We start from the raw sequence: 25,602 nt of genomic DNA, 5'->3' as shown, positions 1-25,602 counted from the left end.
TCTTCACAGAAGAAGAGGGGAAATTGAAACAATTCTGAATGAAGATGATTCTGAAAGTGACTTGTCTAATATATCGGATAGTGACAGTGATTTTGAAGTTCCCAATGATGATGAAAGTGATTTTTCGGATCAAAGTGTGTCGTGTGACGAAAGGGATCTTCCGGATAGTGAATGTAGTCGAAGTGACGTCCCAGGTGAGCCTGAAAGTTGGGTGAATGTAAAGGATGATGATGATGATGAGGTACGTAAATATAATTTTACAATAACTGAGGGAATGAAAAACTGCAACTTCTGCAATGTTCTGCTACTCCTCTGGAATATTTTCGTTTGTTTTTTTACAACTGTCGTTTTCCAGGGCATTGTAAAAGAAACAAACAAATATGCTGCAGAGCGTCTAGAAAAAATGAAACAGAATATGGGCAAGCGATCAATTTGGGCTACTTGGAAGGGTGTTACTGTAGCAGAACTTTAAAGATTTATAGGCCTCATTATAAATATGGGTCTGGTTGTCTTGCCTAACATTCAAGATTATTTTTCGGGTCAGTGGGTTACCTCAGTTCCATTTTTGAGGGACATTTTTACCAGAGATCGTTTCATGCAAATTTTCTGAATGCTGCATGTTGGTCCAAATGTCGCATCTTACGAAACAAAGCAAACAGGGACAAATAAAATAAGATATTTACTAAAATATTTAGAAGCGCAATTTCAGAAATATTTTGTACCAGGACAAAATATTTGTGTAGATGAATCAACTATTGCTTTCAAGGGCAAGGTATCTTTCAAAACATACAATCCCAAAAAACCAACTAAGTGGGGAATGAGAGTGTTTGTTTTAGCTGACAGTGATACTGGCTACATTCATTCTTTGATACCTTACTTTGGGAAAGTAACATCTGATGTACATAGTCTGAATTATTTAGATAGAAGTTTTCCAACAATGATAGTGTTGAATCTGATAGACAGGCTTGCATCCAGTGTAGAATCCCTTGAAGGTTATAGGTTATTTACAGACCGGTATTACACTAGTGTCGAGTTGGCTGAAGAACTAACCAAAAGAAAGTGTCATATAGTAGGTACAATAATTGCAGGTAGAAAAGAGGATCCTGTTGCAGTGAAAAATAAACTGAAACTGTAGAAAGGGGAAGTGCGAGCTTTTCGGAAGAAAGACGTTTTGCTGTTGGGATGGAAAGATAAAATAATTGTTTTGATGTTGTCAACATTACATTCAACAGATAAACAAGCTGTGGAATATGTAGTGAAGGCTGGGCAAAAGGTAACCACTGAGAAGTCATGTGCGGTTTTGGACTACACAAAACATATGGGAGATGTTGACAGAGGTGATCATTATTGCGCAACTTACTCTTTCTGTAGAAAGAACTTGAAGTGGTGGAGAAAGACGTTTTTCTGGGCTTTGGAGGTGTCATTGGTAAATGCCTACATATTGTATAAGTGCAATATGGTGAATAATGGGCTGCGTGCAATATCTCACCTGAAGTTTCGAAGACAAATCATAGAGGAACTTGTTGGTGACTACCGCAGGCCTAGAAAACGGATTCATTCTGCTGCTATTGGAAGAACAATGGACACTGTTGAGAGACTGAATAAACAACCTCACTTTGTTAGACAATGGGAAGGTAACAAGAAAAGTCGTGCAGTGTGTAACAACAGAAGTGTGAAAGGAGGTAGAAAAGAGACACATTTTCACTGCGGGACTTGTACAAATAAACCTGCATCACATCCTGTAGGGTGCTTCAAATTGTACCATGCACAGGAAAATTACAAGAAAAAGTAAACAGCGGACAATACTATATATATTGTAAATAGGTAAGTTCAATAACTTGTGATTTTTTATATATAATGTGCTATATTTTCTGACATGATTATTTTCCAGGTTATCGGTCAAAACGTTCACGAGCTGCTGGAGGGAATTTTTCCAGACCCTTTCGAGTGGAAAGGGTTAACACTGAAGTTAAACCGTGAGGAGTTTAAGAATGAGAAAGTCTGTAATTTTATTATTATTATTATTATTATTATTATTATTATTATTATTATTATTATTATTAATAATAATAATAATAATAATAATAATAATAATAATAATAATAATAATAATAATAATAATAATAATAAACTTATGTCACGTTATGGCTATAGAATAAAACTGGTAATAAAACTGGTGAATCAGTGCAAGAACACTTACCTCTGGTGCATGGGGTCCTTGGTTCTACCCAAGCAGCACACCGACGTCGAAAAGACGTGGTTTTTTTGGTGTAAAACACCGTAAAATACACCGAACAAGACGTGATTTACACGTCTTTTCCCACGTGGAAATGTCCGGGAATATGACGTGATTTTTATGACGTCTTTTACACGTCATAGAATATGACGTGATTTCTATGACGTCTTTTACACGTCATAGGATATGACGTGATTTCTATGACGTCTTTTACACGTCGGGGAGGGGGAGGGGTGTTCTCGAAATGAGGCAGCGAGAAGCGAAGGGGTGTAAGTGACATTTGCAATAAAGTATGGAGGTCTCAAAAATGGATTCTGCAAAGCTAAATATACAAACTGGATGGTGAAGCTCGTCGCAGTCCAATAGAATGTCTACCCGTAAATGCTCTATGCCGAACTTCATTATGCAGTTTATATATTTTCCTGTGCAGAATCAATTTTAGACACATACATACTCTATTGAAAATGTCACTTACACCCCTTTGCTTCTCACTGTCTCAAAAATCATGGAAGTCTGACAGGATTGTTCAGTTTCAAATGTCAAAACTATTAGAAATTGATGTGCATCCGCAGTTTTGACATTAGGAATCTCAATCCATGTTCTACCTCGATTATTCGCCACACTTTTCAGGCTATTTCTCAGCCCCTATTCAACCGATTTGCACCAAAGTTAGGGGTTAGGCTACTAAGGTTACCTAGTTTTGCCCCCGTAAATTTAAAATAGATCGGTTGAATAATGGTTGAAACAAATAACCCGGAAACTGTGTCGGATAATCGAGATCCTACTGTAAAGGAATCAATGTATCTTTGCTTCGATTCACAAAGACTGTTATTAATAATGCATTGAGTTATGCAGACAATGATGTTGGTGACAGGTTTCTATTAATTTTATTTGTGTTTTGTGGAGTTTCTGTGTAGAGTGCTTGCGTCCTGAACTGTCAACAGTCAACTGGTTGTTGTTTTGCTACATCAGCAATTTATGAATGTTATGTATTTATTGTAATAAAGTTACGAGAGACACCTTCCTGACTCCTCCCAACACCTACAACCACACCTCCTATGACGTCTGGGACTCGCTTTCGATATCAACCAGAATAGTCACCGAGCCTGGGGGCCCTCCTTAAATAGCCCCGGTTACTTCCGTCTCGAGGAGTAGCGATATAGATTTGAAGCCGGGAGTAACGGTGCGGAGTGGAAGCTAATCTCGGACTTCTCCTACGAACTGGCGGATGCCCGCGATATCCCGCCAATAGTCCAGGACCAGATCCATAGCAAGATACCAGGAGACCAGAGAGGGACCAACGCACGCCCGGACGTCATGAAGGTACACCTACCCTAACCGATAATCCTAACCCTAGCCCTGTCTCTCTTCTTTCATAGAATTTCTTCGTTATTAACTCTAATATCCCAATGATCTTTTACTTTAAAGGACAGCCGTCCGAATCCAGTGCCTGTGAACTGAGCTAAATTCCCCACTTTAGTTCTTCTGACGGCTTGTGTGTAGGTGGAGTTTCCTTTCGTTTTTCCTCCCCCACACACCCTTTATATGGTGGAGATGTGGCTTTTTACTCTTTCTTTTTATCCCTGCTAGTGTCCTACTTGGTGGAGAATTGTTTTTACCCTGTCAGTTCTATCTCTGCATGTTTTTAGGTCAATCTTCTAGTAGTGCATGTTTTTCTTGTTTTCTTTTCTGGCCAATAGCTGTTGTTGGAGCAGGCATTTTAGTGCCGAGTCTAGACTGGTTTTCTTGCGGGAGTGTAGCACACGCACCCCGATCGAGACCAGTTATTGGGCGTATCTCCGCAACAGACGGATGGTTTCACCAGAGTGGAGGCCAATAAGCTCTCTTGTCTATTGGGTCTTTCGCATTTCACTACTTTTGCAGTGAGGCATTTTTGCCGAGTCTGTGCGAGGTTTATTGCGGAGGTATGGACGTACCCCGAGCAGAACCTTGCTAAGGGCGTAGCACTGTACGAGGAGGGTTTCACCCTATTGTGAATGCTCTTTTGGTTTGCGTCTTACTTTCGAGCAAAAAGTACTACTTTAGCGTCGAGGCCTTTTGGTCGAGTCCGCACACGGAGGTCATTGCGTTCAGATGGAACTTCTGACCGATCTGACTTCCTCGTTTAGGGGCGTAGTGGCGCTAGAGTCCGAGAGGTTCTCCTCAATTGGAAAATAGCTCACCTATGTATCCTCTTATTTTTTGCATGACACTTGGGTCCTGGCGAGATGTCTTTTTTTCCTAACTCTCTCCGAAGTATAGTGCGTTTCTTATTTTTTGTGTATATTAGCGTATTCTCGGTATTATTTTATTATTTTTAAGTTAATTATTGAGTTATAGTATTAATGTGATGTGTAGTTGTGTGCCCAAATTTTTAGAGATTTTTGTCTATGTTGCGTTACTTACATGAGGAGTTAGGTGTGCCTACAGAAGAAATCTTAGACCACAGCGATACTGTATATTTTGAGCCTGCCGCGTGTTCTTCCCCTAAGTCCGCTAAGGTTACGCGCCAATATTTGTATAACTTACGTAGGCAGTTACGTTTATCCGATACCTTCTCTGAGATTTCTGGGTCCTCTTCCATTTCTTTAAGTCCTAAAGTATCAGATATGGCATCTGCAGCGAATAATGCAGGAGGCGAAGGTCCCGTTCAATATATGAATTCGATTATTAGACCTGAGCCGTTTTATGCTCGTTTCGGGGAGGATGTGGACAGATTTTTGAGGAAATACGAAACTGTGGCCGAAGTCAACGGCTGGACAGGAGCCCGTAAGAAGTTAATTTTAGGATCATTACTGAAAGGAGGTGCTGAAAATTGGTATTCAGCAATTGAATCGAAACCCGAATTTGCGCAGTGGAATTATGACCAGTTTAAAGAACGAATCCGTCAAACCTTTAAAGATCATGCGCTTCCCCACTTTACTGTTGCGCAGATGAGGGCTCGAGAGCAAGGTACGGATGAGAGCGTGATGGACTACGTTTACTCAAAACAGGATCTCATTCTTAGATCAGATCCTACAGCCTCAGAAAAAGCACAAATACAGTACATTATCGAAGGTCTTCAACCTGAATATTTTCGTGCTGTTATTAAAAAAGAATATGAAAATCTCGCTGCACTCGTCGATGAGTTAATATTAGAGGAAAAAGCACGATTGCTGACAAAGAGGAAGGAATTGGATCAGTTCATTAAAAAGAACTCAGTGCTTTTGCAGTCTGCCTTGGTCAGCAATAAGCCGGCAGACAGCCTTCCTTATGTAACAGCTGCTGACGCAGCATATAGACAGGAAACAGCTGTTAGAGCTGCTGACTCGCCACGAGAGCAAACGCAGCAGAGTAATGACGTCAATGGCCGTTTGCTTGAATTACAGCAACAATTATCTAAGTTAACGTTGCAAATATCCGCTTTTTCTGATGGCAATAAAAACAAAAACAATGACAATGGCTCACGCAATAGAAGAAATAACAATAGACGAAACTTTCCACGTAATAATAGGCAACAAAACAATGATAATGGTGCCAATAGTTTTCATGTGCCCCAAACCGATCCTAACCGGTCCGAATCAAATACAGGGTCGTCCCAAAACAACGACTCCTCAAAAAAGGGACCTATTATCTGTTTTCGATGCAAAGGCCCTAATCATATCGCTAGATATTGCAGGGCGACTTTAAACTAACTGCTAGGGTAGCAAATTGGACCACTGCTACCCATTCTCTCCGAATTACGGTCCCTCTTTTCACCCAGAATGAGTTGCCTCATATCAGTGTTATTATGGGAGGAGTCCAGACTGAATTTATGCTCGACAGTGGCAGCCAGGTCAGTTGCGTCGGTTCCAATTTAGTACCAGAAAGTGCTAGGAGATATCGCATCAATACTCGTTTACGAGGTGTTACTGGCAAGTTTATACAGGTTTCTGAGTTGGCGATTCTCCAGTTTGATATTAATGGGAGACGTTTCTCTCACGTGTTTCGAGTTATTCCACACTTTGACTATGGTCCTTTGCTTGGAGCTGACTTTTTGAATATTCATAGAGCCTTAATTGATTATGATAGTAATACCTTTACTCTTTCTTACTTTGGTCGTTTACCGTCTCGTTCATTGCCGAGGCGAAATTTAGAGGTGCATTTATCCAAAGTCCTTACAAGTAAAGTTGCTAGCTGTTCTACTCCTGTTTTTCGAGTTTTTGAAAATACTGTGTTGCCACCGCGGTCACATACTTTGGTCCGTCTCCGAAATTCGCTTGATATCACCGGAAAAAAGTTGTTATTGTCCCCGTCTCAGCGAATTGAAGAGTTATTGGGAATTTTTATCCCACGAGTTTTAGTAAATGGTGAGACACCAGTCGTTTATGTGACCAACCCCACCACCACCCCAGTGAAGTTACGCATGGGAACAGTTCTTGGTCTGGCAGAGGACTTTGAGGAGGTGCCTGTTGATTCGGATGAAGTTGTGGCAAACACTACGGAGGAATACACCCCACCACCAGAGCAGTTAGCCGCATCACAGAAGATGTGTGATCCCACCCGAGTGGACGTCAATCAAGACCTCGCCCCGGAGGACAAGGAAAAATTTTACGATCTTATCCGCTCCTTCGCGGATGTCTTCTCTTGGTCGGACACAGACGTGGGCGTCGCTAGAGGCTTTGAACATGAAATTAGGCTATCTGATGAGACCCCAGTGAACAAGGCTCCGTATTCAGTACCTTACCACCTTCGAGATGTCGTCAAAAAACAGTTGGATCTTCTCCTACGTCAGAATGTAATCTCGGCAGAGACTTCCCCATGGAATCACCCTATTATTTTGGTCAGAAAACGCTCTGGAGACTTCAGATTCGTTTCGGACCTCAGATTTTTAAACCTGCAATCGATGCCCTGTAATTATCCGACGCCACCGATGGAGGACATCTTAGGACGCATGGCGGGAAAGCTTTTTTACACGAGTTCGGACATGAAAGCCGGGTTCTTCCAAATTAAGCTTACTAAGAAGAGCAGGGAGTGCACAGGATTCTCAATTCCAGGCTTCGGATCCTATGTATACAACTGCTTACCGATGGGACACATTTCCAGTGCCGCAGCGTTGAATAGGTTGGTGAAATTAACGCTTGCTGGAGTTCCTTCATCAAACATCATGTATTATGTGGACGACTTTTATGTAGTTTCCAGTAGTGTGGCTGAAATGCTCGACTTATGCAAGATTCTGTTTGAACGACTTCGTTCCAGAGGTTTAAAGTTGTCCCCCGAGAAGACCAAAATCGCTCACCACTCTTTGGTCGTACTTGGCCACAAGCTTGGGAGTTTTGGGATGTCCGTTTCCGATAAGATGTTGGACACCATTAGAGATTACAAGAGGCCACGGACGAAGAAACAAGTCAAGAGTTTTCTTGGAGTTTGCTCCTTTTTGCGGCGTTATGTCAAGGATTTTGCGATTATCGCGGATCCTCTTCAGAAGTTGATGAAGAAGGATGTTGATTTTACCTGGGGTAAATCCCAGCAGGATTCCTTTGAAGCGCTGAAGAGCGCCATCTTGGAAGCTCCCACCTTATTGGCCTATAAACCCGAACGTGACTTGCATATATACACGGATGCTTCGATCCGAGGTTTGGCTGCCGTCGCAAAACAACCCGTATCCGACGATCCCGAATCTGAACTGGTGCCTATTGCATTCGCATCCCGTGCAGTGGGGCCTGCTGAGAAGAATCTGTCTGTTTACCATCTAGAACTCCTAGCTCTGCTATATGCCTTGCGTTCTTTCCGCTATTTTGTTTTGGGAAGACATTTTTTCCTTCACACGGACTCCAAAGCCATAACATATTTAAAGAATAGCAAGAACTTAACTGGAAAACTAGCTCGTTGGCTGACGGAAATTGAAGCTTACCATTTTACTATATCTCACGTCGCCGCAGCCAGCAATGTAGAAGCTGATGCTTTCAGCCGTTTTGTTAACCACAAGCGTGATATTACCGATGAGGACGCAAGTGCGGCAGATCCCCGTATATTTTTCATTGAAGATAATGACGCTATTGATCTTAGAAAAGCTCAACGAGAAGATCAATACTTTAGCAAGATTATCGCCTACTTGGAGGATGCTCCTGACAAGGATCCTGCTTTCGAGCGAAGAGCGTCACACTTTACCATGAGGAACTCTACCCTATACAAAGTCAACTCCACGCCTCTTGGAAAAGTTCATTTAGTCGCTGTGCCACTGTCCTTGAGAGACCGAGTTTTTGAGAAGTGCCATGCTGAAAAACTCGCAGCAAACCACGCTGGATTTTCCAAAACGTATAATTTGCTATTAAAGTCTGTATACTTTTTGGACATGAAGAAATTTGTCTATCGGAAGTGCAAGGAATGTATTGTTTGTCAAGTGTTGAAGAAGAGGAGTGGCAAGCCTCTAGGAAATCTACAGACCCATCCCAGCGTTCCACCCTTCTATAGGATATATATAGATTTTTCCGGGAAATACCCGAGCAATAACATCCTTAAACACAGTTATTTGGTTGTTTGTGTCGACGAGGGAACTCGATTCTGTATAGCTGCTTCTTTGCCCGATACATCATCTGCTTCTGTATCTCAATTTTTGTACGAGCAAGTTATTTTGAAGTATGGTCTTTTTTCTGAATTGGCATGCGACCGTGGCTCAGCTTTTACGAGTCAAGTCTTCAAGGAACTGTGTAATATCTTTGATATCCAATTACACTTTGCAGATGTGGCAGGACACTATTCTTTAGGTCAGGTGGAAGTCGCCATAAGACATATTGAACAGCAACTGAAACTTGCATTGGACAAAGATAACCAGTCCAATTGGATTGAACTTTTACCACAGATTGTTTTTTCCTATAACGTCACATGTAATTTGAGTATGCAGATTTCTCCATTTGAGTGCCTCCATGGTTTTTCTCCTAAACTGTTACATTCTGCCATGTTGGACACACAGTGTCAATTTTCAGATAACCAAGATCGATTAGAACGTTTAAGATATATACGGGAAAGAGCCCATGATAACTTGTATAAAAGATTTCTGATTTCCGCTAAATCGTACAACAAAAAGAAGAAACAGCAAACTTTTAAGAAAGGCGATCTGGTTTGGATTTTTGATTCAACCGTTAAGAAAGGTAACTGCAAAGCTTTCTCAGGGAAATACTTTGGTCCAGGTATAATTCAAGGAAGCAAACATGACAACAGTTACTATGTAAAGTTTCGGACAGGACATGGGCAAATTAAGATTGATTCTTTCGCTGTTGACCGTTTAAAAAAGTATTACCCACCAGGAAAAGATGCTGAAAAGGATGTTCAGAAGCTAGATGCCTCTTCCCCTACTGTCTTAGGTGAAGGTGCCAAGGATCCCGCGCTACCAGCTGTTAATGGAGATTTCGCCCAATTCTTAGTTGAAGAACCAAATTTAGACAGAGATGATGCTGTCCCTGATTGTATGTTTATCAGGAATATAGTTTCTATGGTGGACCTACCGACTTGGTACGACATGGCTTCCCCCACCTCAACCTTAAAAGATAGAATGTGCCCAAAGTTTTCAGCCAACCACGAGATCAACAAGAAAATAGCCCTATATTTTGGAAGTATTACCTCGCTCTCCGGAGACTGTATAGTGAACAGTACGAACACGTCATTGGAGCCACGTGGAGGTGTTGACCGAGCGATCCACCAGGCTGCTGGACCAGACTTACTTCAGGACTGCGAGAAGATTAGTCATCTAAAAGTCGGAGATGTTTGTGTCACCGATGCCTATAACCTCCCTGCCTCCTACGTCATACACGTTAGCGCTCCACCAGACAAGAACCCAAGGAAACTACAAGCGTGCTATGAAAAAGCCTTAAGTCTCGCATTGAAAAGTGGCTTTAGATCCATAGCCTTTCCGAACATTGCCACCGGGATTTTCTTTTTTCCCAAGGAAGAAGCATGCCGTATTGCTTTGGATTGCATACGAAAGTTTTTGGAAGAGAATTTGGATTTGGTGGACATGGTTGTGTTCTGTCAATTTGACAAAGAAAATCAACGAACGTACGAGCGATTGATGCATGTTTACTTTCCACAATAGACCTGAAAGAGAACACATATTTTAATTATATTGGATTAGTTTGTTACTGGCCTACCAGGGAACTATAATCTAGATTAGTACGTGTATGTTATGGACGGACTATGTATAGTCGTCCTGCTGTATGTGTCAGAAGCAAAGAAAAAAAGTAACATGCAAGTTACCACCACCATTCGTGCAACCGAAGAAATCCCGCTAGAATTCCCTTTTTTTCTTTCTCCCTTGTCTTTTGTTATTTACTCAATGACAATAATTTGAGATGACGTACCTGGAATTACAGAAATTGAAAATTAACCATACTGAGTTTATTGTTAAGCGATTTAATAACTTACATACTACTTATTTTATTGTGATCCCAATATTAGTCGTGATTTTGAGTTTGGCAACGCTCATTCAGTGTTTCTTAATATGTAATTTGAGACGTCAAGTCCGTTCTATACAACCCAGGGAATCTTAAGTTTTTTTCTCTCTTTCTTTATGTATAAGCAGAATCGTTATATGCATTATTTTGTGTCTATGTTTGTTTGGACCTATGACTCACAATTGTTTGAATCGGAATTTGCTTCTGTTGATTGGTTCCTGTTTTATCATGGTGTTCCCGGGATGATTTTGTTTTACAGGACCATACAGTGTTGTTTGTGTCGTGACAGATTGATTTGTCAGGTTATTGACGTTTTAGTTTATCTGTCCTTGGTGTCTGAAATCAAATTCCACCTTATGTTAAATGAGTCAAGTTATTGTTTTTTTTTCCAACACAAAAAGGAAGAAGGGAGTTTGTGAAGTTTATTTTCCATGATGCGTCCATTTTTCGGACAAGAGAAATATTTGAGTTTGTGGAGTAATTCTCCTTTGTGTTGAAGTGTTGCAATACCCTTTTTTTACGATACCTTATTTGAGTGGGCACGTTTTGCCCAGCTATTTTTGGATAATAGCAGTCTTGAAAGATGCATATTTTACCCTAGAATTTCTGCTTTTGATTTAGCCCTGAAGATTTAGGAGGTACTAGATTTAGCCACTAAGCGATACAAAATATCAGTTTTCATGCTTATTTAGACATTTGTTTTTTTTAGATACTTCTGGCTTTTTGCTCCTGTTTTTTAGCAGTGAGAGCGGAAGAAACCTTCTCACTCCGTGACACCGCCTGGGTTGTTGTCCACGTGCTCGAAATATCTTTATTATCTATTGGAATTCTTTTACTCTATAAATTATACAAACGGCATTCTAATGCCCGATTCCGTCGTAATGCTAGTGATAAGCAATGTGTACCCTTATCTACAGTGACATCTGTTTCGGAATCCCGCCCTGTGATCAACGACACACGAGATTCTACAAAAACTCATTTCTTACGTAATTATCTCACTTATTTGTAGTTTTGCCGCTAGTTGCCTACCAAGTATTTTGGTTACGTTTCATCAATTTAAGTAAACTTCTACTGGGATCACAATTATTTTGATTCTGAGTATACCTACCACCTCAACAATGAAACCTAGCGTACGTACATTTCAAACATACAATTGGTTTATTACATTAATTTTTCTTTCTTCGGTCCCCCTTTTGTGCCCCCGACCCCCCCCCCCATGTTACTGGAATAATCATAATATATTTTTTTTTTAGCCGAGTGCTAGGCGGCATAACCTGGCCCCGTTCCTGTTTTTGAGAAGATTAGCTGAAACAGGAAATGGTTCCCCTTTGCTTCTCACTGTCTCAAAAATCATGGAAGTCTGACAGGATTGTTCAGTTTCAAATGTCAAAACTATTAGAAATTGATGTGCATCCGCAGTTTTGACATTAGGAATCTCAATCCATGTTCTACCTCGATTATTCGCCACACTTTTCAGGCTATTTCTCAGCCCCTATTCAACCGATTTGCACCAAAGTTAGGGGTTAGGCTACTAAGGTTACCTAGTTTTGCCCCCGTAAATTTAAAATAGATCGGTTGAATAATGGTTGAAACAAATAACCCGGAAACTGTGTCGGATAATCGAGATCCTACTGTAAAGGAATCAATGTATCTTTGCTTCGATTCACAAAGACTGTTATTAATAATGCATTGAGTTATGCAGACAATGATGTTGGTGACAGGTTTCTATTAATTTTATTTGTGTTTTGTGGAGTTTCTGTGTAGAGTGCTTGCGTCCTGAACTGTCAACAGTCAACTGGTTGTTGTTTTGCTACATCAGCAATTTATGAATGTTATGTATTTATTGTAATAAAGTTACGAGAGACACCTTCCTGACTCCTCCCAACACCTACAACCACACCTCCTATGACGTCTGGGACTCGCTTTCGATATCAACCAGAATAGTCACCGAGCCTGGGGGCCCTCCTTAAATAGCCCCGGTTACTTCCGTCTCGAGGAGTAGCGATATAGATTTGAAGCCGGGAGTAACGGTGCGGAGTGGAAGCTAATCTCGGACTTCTCCTACGAACTGGCGGATGCCCGCGATATCCCGCCAATAGTCCAGGACCAGATCCATAGCAAGATACCAGGAGACCAGAGAGGGACCAACGCACGCCCGGACGTCATGAAGGTACACCTACCCTAACCGATAATCCTAACCCTAGCCATGTCTCTCTTCTTTCATAGAATTTCTTCGTTATTAACTCTAATATCCCAATGATCTTTTACTTTAAAGGACAGCCGTCCGAATCCAGTGCCTGTGAACTGAGCTAAATTCCCCACTTTAGTTCTTCTGACGGCTTGTGTGTAGGTGGAGTTTCCTTTCGTTTTTCCTCCCCCACACACCCTTTATACTACTATACATGGATTGAGATTCCTAATGTCAACACTGGATACATATCAATTTATGATGATTTGGACATATGGAACTGAATAATAATAATAATAATAATAATAATAATAATAATAATAATAATAATATCTACTCTAAAACACACACAGCTTATAACACATTTATAAAAAAACATGATCAAAAAGAAAAAATCATACTTTTTCTTTCTACTTAACTGCGTTTTTTTTTTTTTTTTTTTTTTACAGTTCTGAACTGATCTCTGGCCGCAACACTTTTCTTGGGTAAAAAAAAAGTATACGAATAACAACTGGACAACGATTATTATAAGTAAAAACAATAATGAAAATAAATTTATCCTTGTGGCTGCTGCTTGATTTTTCACCATTGTGTTGTAATTTGCATAAAAATTTACAAGCTCCTGTACCAGATAAGTAAGACCACTTGGTTATTGTAATAAATAACAGATCAGAATAGACCCTAAGAACCCTAAGATCTTGCCACAACGAAATGCTTCACCACCCTCTCTCGAAAGCACACATTGGGGAACGTCAAAATATTGTCGTCTATTTGATTGGTCTGTACCAAGATTTTGGATTTTTTGCTTCTCCGAAGGTTCGTATTATCTATGGATTGGGGATTTGCATATCCAATTGACCACCTCTAGTCTTGTTGATTTCTACTTTTTTAGTATTTGGATAGTAACCTATTGAAGAGTATATATTCGCCTCTTAATGTGTGGTATATTTACCTACACATTAAGAACCGAATATACAATAGCTGTCAAGGAATAATTATATACGTAGTGTTACAGGAAAGAAACGGCAGCGCTTGCTCCACGAAAGGATAAATTTAAAGCCATACATTAAAGAGAAAACCGAGACGCGTTAGAAAAAAAAAACTCGAATGTAAGACTCACCCTTGTCAAAAAAAAAAAAAAACTACATGACTTTTAAGAATGAGAAAAGACGAAACATGGCAAATACAAAGAATGAAATGGAAAAATAAAGAATCATTGTACTTACAGTACTAAAAAGAATCCACTCATTTTGGCACTGGAATTTATTCGTGTATATTTACTGGTACCTTTTTCTTAATGAAATTACCGTACAACACGTGCTTCCATAAATTTTATAGCTATCCATTATTACGCTAGTATGCACACACATACACAAAACCCCACATGCACACACACACTCACACTCACAAACACACAAACACAATGGGTTTTATTGACAGTGCAAAATTTAGGACTAAACTTTTATAACTCCAATTTAAGACACCATTTCTTTGGAGGTGAAAAATCGAAAAAGAAAGTACATCTTAAAATTAATTAATCTCTGAGGGATGAAAGCGAAAACACATAACCATTAATTTGAATTCTATATTTATTAGTTATATGTACAATGTGCACATTTTTGTCGTATAAAATATTATTCATACTATTTGTAATGCAAGAAGAAATACTGACTGTCCATATTATTTGTAATACAAACAAGAAATATATAGACAATGCATATCTATTGGTTATAATCTAATACTTAGAGATCTTTTAATAATATAAAATAAAAAAGAATTAAATTTTCCTATTGATTTCGTATGAAGGAAAACACATTTCATAGTTTCGCCCTTTTACCGCGGTAGTTAAATTCCATCTCCAGCTCTTTGGAAACCAATCATCGGAGAAAGGTCATTTTTCCTCCCAACGATGACAGATTGGAACGCTGAAACAGAAAAATAAAAATAAAAATCATCAACAATCATAGTGCAATTTTTCAGGTGGGGAGAAAAGGGAAAAAATAATTACAATACGTCATGTACAACTACAATCAATACGCAATAAAACAATTGTTTACTGCACTCGCTTGCATGAAGTCACTTATTCTCAACAGTCCACTTTCAACGGCCTTCCATACAGAGAAATTAAACTACCATTAATTTTAGTTATTCTGTATTACCTTAACTTTTGATTTTATTGCAGCTGTTAACTCTGATTGTTCAGGAGGATCAAAGAAGTTGGAGGATATAAGACTTTATATATACACGTACATGAGAAATAATTCTGAAACGCTCATAGAAGGCTAGATTACGTATGTGCTCACAATATACAATGCCACTCCAAGACCAACTTTAGGATGTGAGCTAAAAGTGATGATCAAGTATATTGATACGATATCATAACTGAGCAAAAAAAAAAAAAAATCTGTTTTACGTCCCACAGTTATGTCGTCTAGGCTAAAAGAGACGGTGATGATGAAGAATGAATGAAATGGTGGGCTGAAGAAAGCGAGAGGAAATGGGAAAACCGCAAGGAAACCCACGCACACGGTGTTTGTCCACCACAAAGTTCACTTGGCGGGGGCTGGGATGATAACTGATGCAGACAAGCATGGTATGAAAGAAAGAACTTTCTAATAATAAAATAATATAGCTACTCATTTATCAAACACAACTAGACAACGATAGAAATTATTATTTTTCACTACTGCTATGTAACGCACAAAACGAAGTAAAAATTCCTGATTGGATACGATTTAGTAAGTTAAATGTATGATGCAAGACCAAACATGTATTAGCATTTCAAAATATGGCAAAAACTAAAGTGAAAATTACAAACTAAATGGTGTATAACTTTTGTATTCCGAAAGATTCCAAACTGAGAGGATAACGCTGACTCCCTCACTTGTTACTGGAGTATTTTAAAAAGTAAGACTTCTAGAACCAGAATTCTGTCACAATCAGTAGGCTGAAAATCATCACATTGTTTGTTTCGAGCAGTGTTAGAAGTTGTGGTAGTTATTATTATTATTATTATTATTAATAATAATAATAACAATAATAATAATAATAATAAAATATACTTCTCTTTGGTGAAAATTATATTTTACCCCTCTTGAGAAAAATATTTTCGGCAGGAGTACTTTTACCCATTCAAAAAAAAAAAAAAATCCTGCGCGAACACAATAGCATGTGATACATTTCATATTAAAACTTTTCTTATATATAAATACTTAAGTCAAATAAAATAATTGCTGAAGTAATAAAACAAGGAAATCTTTAAAAATCTAAAATGATAAATAAATAAATACAGTGTGTCTGAAGAAGACAAGGGTAGTTGCTAAAATAGTTACATTTAAATAAAAGTGGGGCAGCGGGGGCTCGGTGATAGAGCGTTCATCTCTAGTGCCTGGGGCCCCTGGTTCGATCCCAGCTCACGCCAAGCGGCTCTGTGTTGGACAAACATCGTGTGCGTGGGTTTTCTTGGAGTTCTCCAATTTTTCCCACATTCTTCATTCCACCATTTAATTAATTTCTCATCATCAGCGTCTCCCTTAGCCTCAGTGCCTGATCGTGGAACGTTAAATCGAATACTTCATTTACATAAAAGTATTGCCTTGTTCAGCAATTATTTTATTTTAGTTAAGTACTAATAAAATATTACTATTTTCTTTCTTTTCTTCTTGCTCGGCATTTTCCTATATGGGTATTATAAAATAACATGTCAAAAACTCACCTGTCACACCTTCGGTGTTTAAGTCATCCTCCACAGTGATATTATTTCTAGAGCAGCTCGACGAGCAGAAAGGGGTGAAAGTCACGGCTTCAAGTTCAGTTACGAAAGATTCTGTGCTAGGTGGTCTGCTGATCAATTCATCATTTGCACGAGCATTGGCCCCACACTCTGGAAAGTGAGAGTACATGCAAGTCTTATCTTTGCAAATAACCTGTATTTACAGATTAGGCCTATTACAACGACTAAATACATTTAACATGAAATGTAGCAGTTTAATTTCATGTAAACAGTAAAGTGAGCTTTTTACTATATTTTGTATTAAAAAAAAAAAAAAAAAAAAACTAAGAACATATAGAAAGGAAAATGAGTTGTAAGGAAAATATCAGCCATAAATTTCACATGCTTTCTGTTCTGGATATTTTCAGCGTAAAGGACGGTGTGAAGAAGAAATGTTTTACAAGAATAGCATGCTACAAGAAAAACAATTACATCCCATTCATTCTGAATATACGTTTTCATAATTATCTTTAAAAGTTAAATTTAAATAAATTACAGGTCGTAATGAACAATTTCTTGTTTTGCACATGCATTACCAATACTGGTACAATTTCGTTCGAAATTAAATTTATATATCAATCCAGAGTCCGAAATCGTCCTAACCTCAGTGCGGGAATGGTTACTTCTTAAATAGAAAGAGAAGTAAAATAAATACTGACAAACTTGTGGACAGATAGATTTTATGGATTATTGTCTGTCCGTTCTTAACGAAGCAGGGATCGGATTTGAGAACGGAATGAGAACGCAAAATATCGCATCTTGAAAACAAAGAACACAAATGACTACCTGCGTTTTCGAAGGTGGACATTTTCTGAGCAAAAAAACCAAGGCAAGTAATTTCGTGCTATGTACTGCTTCATTTAAATTCTGCTCCGTAAAAAAAAAAAAAAAAAAAAAAAGGTTTGAAAAATCAAGCGCTCCAACTCTGGGCTCTCTCTTTATTTTTTTTTTTAAATATCCTACTCTGGGAGTGGCAGTCGTCACCTCTGGATCCACCCCTGTCGTGTACACAGCTTGCTTCTGGCGACAGTAGATATGTAAGCCCCGAAGTAATGAGGTGTTTCTTTTTACTGATGGGGCTGCAGTGCCTCAGTGGTAGAGCGTTCACTTCTAGTGCGTAGGGTCCCTGGATCGATCCCAGCTCGTGTCAAGTGGGCTTTGTGGTGGACAAACACCATGTGCCTGGGTTTTCACGACATTCTACCGTTTTCGCCCACTTTCTTCATACCATTATTTTTCACTTTTCATTATCACCATTTTCCTTAGCCTCGGAGCCTTATCCTGGGGCGTGAATCTAACTATTTAATTTCATATGTTTTTAATGGTGAGGATGTGGTGTTCTACCTGAAAGCAAGGTTTTGACCCAAAGAGAGTTCCATTGTTAATGCACGCATAAATATTAAAAGGATATTCCCTAGGTCAAGAGCTCGCTTAAATACATCTGACTGGGACCACCTTCAACCACGGACCCTTAATAAGAAATCTGGTTTCCTTTGAATCGTTTCACGATTAGCAGTAGAACTCATAATAATGCAGTCATGTAGAGGATACTTAATTGAGTTGGAATATATTTTCTTGAAATTCAGTGGCAATATTGATCAGTATCCATCATCACATGCTGACACAGGAGCCTAGAATACGAGGGAGCTCTCCACTCAATTAATGAAAACATTCGAGCACTGTCAAAACCACGTTTCATTATTATGATTCCCACACCCAATTCTGTGGCACAGCTACGGTAGCCAAGTGTCCTGTGAGGGTGCGTAGGTGCAACAGGACGATGGTCGCAGTTTGAGAGTGCTCTCAACTGGGGTAATATCCTCCCACTGATTATGCACATATACAATGGGGCACTACTTTAACAAACGAGTCTATCAAATATACATCGATTTTGTGCATTTTTTCACTAGATTTAAGGCACTAGTGTTACAAAAGGCTAAGCAAAACATAATTGAGTGAGCAAAGGGGTTAGAACTTCCATAGGGCTCGTCGTTTCTAACTTTGAAGTCATACACGATTGGCATTGCGATCATTGCCGAGGGTTATTTCTCAAAGCATTCGAGCAGACGGTTCTACCTAACAGAAAATTCGTAGGTAACATACGATGTGAAATATATTTTTGTCAAGGAATGAAAGTGTGAATGTAAGTAATTACTATCAGTACATAGCAAATTGAAATGAATTTTGGGCTTTACTCGAGCAGACGGTTCTACCAAATTTTGACATATTTTTTAGTTTTATATCAGCTTAGAACAATGTATTTCTTTTAGCAGAGCATAACTAAATCAGAAGCTCCATTCATGCTTGCAGATTTACTTCAGGAGGCCTCAGTACAAATACAACGTGGACGTAAAAAAATGAAATGAAATCTTTAAGTTTTACGTCCCACGGTTATGCCGGTTAGGCTAAAGGAGACGGTGATGATGAGAGATGAGTCAAATGTGGAATGAAGAAAGTGGGAGGAAACGGGAGAACCCCGAGAAAACCCACGAGAACTGTGTTTGTCCACCACAAAGTTCACTTGCGGGGTCTGGGATCGAACCCGGGACCCCAAGCACCAGAGGTGAACGCTCTACCACTGAGCCACCGCGCCCCCCATTGTGGACGTAAAGCATAATAATGTCAGTGAATAAAACACGAACCAATGTATACCAGCTGGCCACTAAAAATCAGGAATGCTATATAACCGAGTCACAGTAGGAGCACAGCAAGAGGGCCCAAGCAGCAGCGACGGGACCCGTTCGTAGGGAGCATGCGCGTCAGCGACGGGGAGTACACGTAAACGAGGATAGTGGAAGAGAACACTTATATATACACAATACTTTCACTGATCACTTAGAATTCATTTCAATCTGCTGTACACTGACAGTAATTCCTTTTTTCACACTGTCATTCCTTCACGAAAAATGTTTCTCATAATATTTTACCTATAAATTTTCTATTTGGTAGAACCGTCTGCTCGAGTGAAGCCAAATTTTGAGTGATAGTGAAGGCATTGTAAGCGTAAGTGTGCTTTTCAACTATCCTTGTTTACGTGTATAGTCCCCGTCGTTGACATGCCTGCTCCCTACGGACGCACCCCCTCGTTGCCGCTCGGGCCCTCTTGTTGTGCTCCTGCCCTGACTCAAATAGAATGCATTTGTGCTTTTTAGTGGGCACCTAGCAAAAGTTAGTTCGTGTTTTATGCACTGTGCTCAATATGCCATACATCTACTCTGTATTTATACTAACCCCCGTGAAGTAAATCTGCAAGTAGTAATGGAGCTTCTCACTTAGTGCATACTCTGCTAAAGGAAATACAAAGGTCTAACCTAACCTGAAAATGTAAGAAATGTGTCAAAATTTAGTAGAACTGTCTGTTCCAGTAATGCCTCCAAAAGTATACACTTACTGTCATCTCGACGTAGGAGGCCCGGGTTCGATTCCCGGCGGGAGCTGATGTGGTTCGGATTCCACATTAATCAGTAGGCTCACGTCTTATATAGCCTCGCTGCTGAACGGGACGTTAAACTCAAAATCAACTCATCTCAACTTACTGTCATCTCGTTCTTTGCTTGTATCCAGCAATCTTCCGCCTTGGCAAATATTCCACAATGCGTGCAGCTTTATTATACGGATCAATTGTATAAGTACTAGGAACGGGTTATAAGCCCCGCGGAGGTTAGTTGGTCCTGTTCTCGACATGAAATGGGCAAATTAAAGACTTATCCAATTTTTTTTCGCACATTTTACAATCTATGTATCCGTATAGTACAACTGCACCCAAGAATGACATACTTTTCCAAGCATACTCACTCCCATATACGGTTTATTGAGTTTAAACACATACATTATCATTTTACTACCTTCACTATTAATATTTTTCTTCACTATTCTACCTAAAAAAAATTAATTTGGTAGAGGCGTCTGCTAAAGTTAACCTAATGGAGACATCCTCGTTCTTTCTACGGTATTTTAATACACTGTAATAAGAAACCATAGGTAACGCTGTATGAGAGGAGCTAATCTTCACAATTACAATACTCAATCTGCTGAATTTTACACAGAATACACCTAGATAGGAATAGGATAGGAATTATACTTACTTGTCTTAAAGCTCACCTTTATCACAGGTATCACTTCACAAAAATCGTAGAAAACCATCATAACACCACGCAATTATGGCTCACGATTCCCATCATGCACTGCTCAAACTGCAGTTACAGTACTTGGAACGTCCGCGCTTTCAGCACCTAAAAAAGACGTCTATTTCTGGTGATGTTCGACACGTGATTCTTTGTACCATTCTGGCACGTGATAAACACGTACAATTTAGGTCATGTTTGACACGTCATTTTTGTTACCATTTTGGTACGTGATAAAGACGTTCCAAATTTTCAAAAGACGTCATTTTGAATTCAAACCCCAAAAAAAGACGTGTTAATGACGTAACTGTGCTACCTGGGTATCCCCGGCCAAGTAAGTTTGTGGTGGACAGAATCATGTCCGTAGCTTTCCTCGGGTTATTCCGTTTCCTACCACATTCCCATTCCACCGTTTCTTGAGCTCCTTCGTTGCTAAGCGGTTAGTGTACGCGCCTTTGGCGTGAGAGATCCGAGTTCGATTCCCGGTGGGAGCTCATGTGGTTCGGATTCCATGTTAATCAGTAGGTCCACGTCTCATATAGCCTCGCTGCTAAACGGGGCGTTAAACTCAAAATCAACTAAACTCCACCGTTTCTTCCATTATTCACTTGCATTAATCATCGACTTCGTTAGCCTAAAAAGAGCATAATCATGAGACGTTAAACTGGAAGATTTTATTTCATTTTTTGGTAATAGATAGCTTGACGCGGTTTTCTGCAAATAATTAAGCGTTCCAAATATATATTACGTCTCCACAGTAATGTATTTACTAGAATGAGAAATAAACCACTTCCGGTTTTAACTTTAATTGCAATAGAGTAAAAACGGTAATAGATACCGAGAAGAGGTTTCTGATTTCATTTGATTCCATTATCTGTTTAGCGTCCCTTTTCATCAACGAGGCTATATAAGAAGTGGACCTACAGTTTAACGTGGGATCCAAACCACATGAGCTTCCATCGAAAATCGAAACCAGGTCTCTTACGCGAAAGGCACCTAAGTTAAGGGAGCTCGAACCGGTTTCTGTAATCAACTAAGCGTCCCAAGAAATATATTCCATCTCTACTCTAATATACCTATTAAAACCGGAAGTAATATACTTTTACTTCTATTTCCGGTTCGTGGCCCAGCGTAGTGTAGTCGTTAACACCCTCGCCTTTGGTGCGAGCGATCCCGAGTTCGATTCCCGGTGGGGACACTCGGTCGAAAAAGTGTAAAAAGATTTTTCAGGCCAGCCATCCTGAATAAGGTTTTTCTGGGTTTCTTCTCATTTACAGCAGACAAATGCCGGGGTGGTAACTAACTTATGGGTCCCAGGCCGCTTCCTTCCTTCCCTTTACCCGGATAGTGTGCTCGCATAGGGACGTCATCCCTCAAACGTGAACGCTAAATGCCCATAGATGCCGAAAGTCCAGAAATCTAACTCGTAAAATCAACATTTCCGGTTTCAAGACATCACAGCATAGAAACCAAACTCCTTCCCGTGGTGTACACTTCACACTTCTACTTGTTGATTAATCCGTCGCTGCGATGCAGTAACTGTTAAGAAGGGTTGTATTCAATTGAAAATTTGACACAGTAACTAGTGTGTCTGGAGTGATTGATGTCGCTTTAATTACAGTATATAACCTTTAACCTAAAACATAGAACCTATTCTAAAACAAGGGGAAGTCATTCATACTTAAGAGTTGAAGTGTTATTGATTTGTACCTCAGCAATTACGGTCAGCTGACAGTTACACGAAAACGTGATAACCAATCTTTATTCCTTTTCCACCTGGCTAGTTTATTTAGTAAAGTAAACTAATAATTGCTGCATGTAAAATGTATAGCCTCCTTTTTCTTTTTTTTAAGGAGCGTATATTCTGTCAGTTAGAGAAGCTCAAGGGAATAATTACTTCATTGCCGAATACTTCTGTGTTATTTTATGTTTCTGTGTAAGCTGACATAGAACAATGGTTCGTTTCCATTAAGTGGTTTATCAATTTGACAGTGCTGTGAGAGCATGGTAAATCGGTGAGTGTTACACTTCATAAAAGCAAAAGAATATTAAAATTTAAGGTTGGTTTAAAGCGACAAGTTTTGCCGATAGATGACACTACAGTTTTCGTATCTCTCCCATTTATTTTATACCTTTCACGAAAATTTACAATTTCTCTTACAAATTTCAACCTAGAGACTTCAATTTTTTTTTTAGAAAAGGAACTTCATAACCTATTAAACAGAACAATCTGTGCCGATTTTTTATTTAGAATTTTCTTCATTGTTGAAATGGCTTGATTGTTGATATGGATATCTAAACCTTTAACAATGGAACTGTTTCAACAGTGAAGAAAATTCTAAATAAAAAATCGGCATGGATTGTTCCCTTTAATAGCTTATGAAGTTGCTTCTCTAAAAATTTGAAGTCTCTAGGTTAAAATTTATAAGAGAAATTGTAAATTTTCGTGAAAGGTAAAAAAAAATACATGGGAGAGGTATGAAGACTGTAGCGACATCTATCGGAAAAACTTGTCCCTTTACACTAACCTTAAGTGAAAAGACAGACATATTTAGTATAAAAATAGTTATCCAAATAGTGGTGTGGTTTGCATCACGTAAAATGTGTGAAGTGGTAATACTGTAAGGGTCTGGTCGTTGTTAAGTGTTATGTTAGGAAAACGTCTCTAGTACGTCCGGCTGTGCAGTACGAAGACTTGTATTGAAGCGGGGAAACGGTGGTGACGCAAAATGGTACACCTGACAGAGTTTCGATAAGGCCAAACTGTAGGTGTGCGAGTAATTGAAGCAATTGTATTTAAGTTTACCATTGTGCTAAAGTGTTGCTAGTAAGTTCCTAAGATGGTGACGGTCTACACATTCGGGAGCAGTAACATACGACATAAAAAGAAGCCTCGGTGACAGATATCACCGAACATTACAGAGAATTGTTACCAAGGACCATAGAGCGGAGGAGGCAGAAAGAGTTGAGTTGAGTTGTTTTTAGTTTAGCTTCCCTTTCAGCAGCGAGGCTATATGAGACGTGGACCTACTGATTAACGTGGAATCCGAACCACATGAGCTCCCGCCGGGAATCGAAGAGGCAGAAAGAAATATGGGGCCTTATGAAGAACCGTTTTGAAGTGCGATTAATGCCATACTAAAGAGTTCGACTAACATAAGTCTCCTGCAGTAGTCAGAAGTTTAGTATGACGCTAATCATACGTCGAAACGACTCTGCATAAGGCGGATGGAATCTAGATGAGATCTGCAGGTGCTTTTCACAGTCCGACGCTAGTGGATAGTTGAACAGCCGTACTTAAATTACAATTCCCAAAATCGCTTGTTTCCGTCAACAATGCTTTAGCGCTAAGGAAATGGTACCGGGAACATGCAAAGTAGGTTGCCACTTATATGATGCACGCTTTCACATTTTTACGACTACATTCATATGGTGGATATCCGAAGACATTCATGTTCCGAAGTGTTTCCTCCCTATCGTGAAATATGGCGACGGGTCTGTGTTGTTGATTGCGTGCGGTTTGTCAGAAGTATGTTTTACCACAATTCGATTTTGGTACAGTTTGCCGCAACAATACTATTACATATTTATCTTATTTCATTATCACGATGATTGACACGTAATTGACGCCGGAGCTAAGGATTGCCAGACGTCTATACTACAATAGTCATATATTTTATATTTATTATAAACAGAAAAAATGAAATTAACTCTTTTAGTTTTACGTCCCATGGCAATGCCGGTTAGGCTAAAGGAGACGGTGATGATGAGAAATGAATGAAATCGTGGAATGAATAAAGTGGGAGGAAACGTGAGAACCTCGAGAAAACCCAAAAGCACGGTGTTTGTACACCACAAATTCCACACGGGGCGAGCTGGGATCGAACCAGGGACCTGAAGCATCGGAGGTGAACGCTCTACCATTGAGCCACCACCCCCTTTATTATAAACAGAATAAATATACAGGCGGTATCAAGCGCAGTTTCGGATCACTACACTGGTCCACAGTTAATGCCATAGCTAAGTTTCAAGTTGAGTTTAACTCGTGCCGTCGATCTGCGGACACTTGAGCGAAAGTGCGAGAATTCCATATCCCGTGTTAATAATTATGAACGAAGGGATAATAATAATAATAATAATAATAATAATAATAATAATAATAATAATAATAATAATAATAATAATAATGTCTATAACATCCAGGTTGTGTAATACAACAGAGAGCTCATCCAGACATCCCACGGTTCATGATAATGGCGTTTGGTAAAGAAAAACACATGTTCTTCGACATAATGGCGTAATATGGGAACTCTGATGGTACCAGACGATGTCAGAACATGTGGCTAACCACAAGTTTTCCAACAGATAGACAGTTACAAACAAACAATAAACTTGAAAATCATTCAGGAAGCCATGACCAAATGCAAATATATTATTATGTATTTGAAATGAATGAAGTGTTTTGAGCACAATTGGATCAATTTTTCAACTATATTGAAAACCAAAAGCCTAAACTTATTGATAAGTATGATGTAATATATACGAATTACAATTATATTCATCAGAGAAATGTCTTCTGAGTTTGAAATTATCTAAAGTTTATGAAAGTTGAAAACTAATGTAACGCATTCAATGTGTATATTTTCAGGTTGACGGCTCGGTGTGTTTTTTTAAGAATCTTGTGCATTGTCAATGGTTCAGTAAGTAAGAAGTAATAATTATAATTATACATATAATGTGTAAAACATGCATATTCAACCAGATTTATCAGAAAATGAAGTATTGAATATTTTCTCTCCTGCATCACAACATCAATAACTATTTCTAACGTATCTCAAGCTACAAACTCACTTTATACTTACTACTTACTTATT

This window comes from Thermobia domestica, chromosome 15 (genome assembly GCF_964235325.1).
Source record: "Thermobia domestica chromosome 15, izTheDome1.hap1.1, whole genome shotgun sequence".
Taxonomy (NCBI): Eukaryota; Metazoa; Arthropoda; class Insecta; order Zygentoma; family Lepismatidae; genus Thermobia; species Thermobia domestica.
This window is presented reverse-complemented; position numbering follows the sequence as displayed.